Here is a 2,673-nt window from a genome sequence, read left to right as displayed (position 1 = left end):
TTTTTGTCAGAGATGGGTGTTCCATTGCAGTTAGAGATGCCTGTATTTGGAGAAGTCTTTAAAGGACCTTTTCATACTTGATGCCAGTCCAAAGATTGTAGGTACTTGAATTCAGCAAAATAATCCAATATAGTCCAATAGTCCATAATGGTAGTGAGCTATCAGCACAGCTGGCAATTGTTCAAAGCTGTTGACTTGAGCATTTTACAGCTCAGCATATTAATATAACTCTACTTTTTATACCTTGTGGTTATGCTTTTCTGCTGGATGGTTAAGACCAAGTTAAAGCAAAATCTATATAACTAAAATTGTAACTTTTGCTATCTGACAAAGTCAGTTAAATCCCCTCAGGACTTACCCTGGAACCATGTATAGCACTTTGCAGATGTTTTGTCAGCATCAGCCATGTGGATGAGTCATGGCCCCTTCTTGACCAATTTGCTCTCTGTGAAGGCCTGAGAGAATTTTTTCCCTCTAGGTGACTCTCTTTAGGCACACTAAACATCGTCAATCACTTTCCTCTGTGTCCCCATAATCTCCTTGATCAGAAAAATTGGGGCACCACTTAGTTACAGAATGTCACAGCAAAGGTTCTCTTATATCCTGTGTCCTCATTGATGTTGAAGGGCTAGGGCCAAAACATTAGCTATCCTTTTAGCCCATCTATCTCTCTAATTTTTGGCCTGCAAACTTTAGTTGTTAAACATCCAGAAGAGAAGCTTAATGATATTATTACCTTGTAACAGACAGTTAAGCTTAACATCACTGTCTGTCATAAAATGAAACTGCTATTTTCCAACAACCATGGATATTCTAAAATTTAATTCCCTAGAGAATGTTAAAGAACAATTACACATTTTTACTCAGAAATTTAGAAATCAGACCAAATACAACATTGTAGCAGGACAATCCTACAACTTTTCTTGTCTCTCATTTTCTTTTATTACCTTTTTTTTTTTTTTTTTTTTTTTACAAACATTTACTTTAAAAAGAGTATAGCAGTAATTGATATGACATTAGAAGCAGTACACATTTAGAAGACCAAAATGACAGGTATTTCAAACACAGTTTTAGTATTACACATTGCTGTCCTCCATGTAGTTGCTTAGTTCACACATATCAGCGTATAGGCTTAGGGTGAGAATTTTACCCATTAAGTATTTTCAAAAACCTGATAGAGATTCTTAGGAATATTGCCTTATCCATCTTGTTTATATAAATGTATGGTTTTGCCCGTACCATATTTCCTGACTTTTTGCCTTTCTCTCTCTTTGTTGTTTAATCCTTCAATTCTCTTTCTATTTAACTGTGTAATACCTTTCAATTCTTACCTCTTCTTTTGAGTTTTTACACTACAAAGACAATGTGATATTTACACACGTGGGTTCGGTTTATTTCACTTATGAGTAGCTTCAAAAAACTATGGAACGCCTCACAAATTTGCGTGGCCTCCTCGCACAGGGGCCACGCTAATCTTCTCTGTATCATTCCAGTTTTAGCGTATGTGCTGCCGAAGTGAGCACTGGCATAGCAGCTTTCTGAGAAGAGGGGGACCCGAGAGAGGACAGTCCTTCTTGCCATGTAACGCCCCGTGCTGCCTCTCACTCAGCAGAGTCCTCTTCAGCACAAAGGATGCCAGTCCATATCTGCTCATCCTGAACTTCCTAGCCTTTCTGAAGAGGAAGTAGAATAAATCTTTACTCTATAAATTCCTTGGCCTGTGGTATTCAGTTATAGCAACAGAATACCGATTAAGACAATATCATTTCAAACATCCTGACAATCAGGTACAATTCCTAACCTGCACATGGGGCATAGAGTGTCCAGTTTTTCTTTTTCTTTTTTTGCACAGGATCTCACTATGCAGATTGGACTCATAGTGATCCTCCTGATTTGTGCCTCCCTAGTGCTGGGATTACAGGCGTGTGCCATCACGCCCAGACTCCATCGCTGCTCAGTGCGCCTGGGAGCGGGACAGGCACTGCACGTGGTGCCAGTGATTGAACCCTGGCCCTTGCACTTACCTAAGCAAGCGCTTAGTCTGCTGAGCTATATTGCCGGCCCTTCCAGTTTTTCAGTCCTCAACATTCTCTAATGTCTCTCTTACTATTGTCAGTTGTCCTGTTGTCTATGGATTAATATTACTCCTTTTCTTATAGTAGATTGCCAATAAAATTAGACACTTCTTGTCTTCTTATCTATATCAAAAGTTAAAAAACAACCTGAGTGTGCCTATAATCTCAGCACACTGGGAGGCTGAGGCAGGAGGAGTCACTAAATTGGAGCCCTGGGCAATTTAGTGACTGGGCAGAACTTATTTCCAGTTTAAAAATTTTTTTTTGAATTGGGGCTGTAATTCAGAGTGAAGATCCTTAGTTTATTTCCCAGCACTAGAAAAAAAATAAAAAATATGATAAACCAAAAAGTCTATGTTGTTTAGTTTTTAATTTTTTTTGTTTTCTTCTAATAAGGAAGTACATACATTTTTATGAAAGTGTTCAATAGGCATATAAAATGGTTCAAAAAATAAGTCTGTCAAATTTCTTTCACATTGAACCTGACCCCCATGCACTGGTGACAGACATACTGACAGGGAGAGAGAGAGGCAAGAGCTTGGTTGGGTTCCTCAAGCTCCTTCAGCCATTAACTCACAATGTCACAGTGGACATGGTA

At 38.7% G+C, this 2,673-nt stretch overlaps 1 non-coding gene across 1 annotated transcript; it reads right to left on the bottom strand.

The window, feature by feature from the left end:
- Positions 1-1,416: 1,416 nt before the first annotated feature.
- LOC111813687 lies at positions 1,417-1,523 on the bottom strand. The gene has a single exon (XR_002818876.1). It is a non-coding gene; the product is annotated as a U6 spliceosomal RNA (small nuclear RNA).
- Between the last annotated feature and the right edge of the window lie 1,150 nt (positions 1,524-2,673).

Source organism: Octodon degus, unplaced genomic scaffold (genome assembly GCF_000260255.1).
Source record: "Octodon degus isolate 3935 unplaced genomic scaffold, OctDeg1.0 scaffold00212, whole genome shotgun sequence".
NCBI lineage: Eukaryota > Metazoa > Chordata > Mammalia > Rodentia > Octodontidae > Octodon > Octodon degus.
This window is presented reverse-complemented; position numbering and strand designations above follow the sequence as displayed.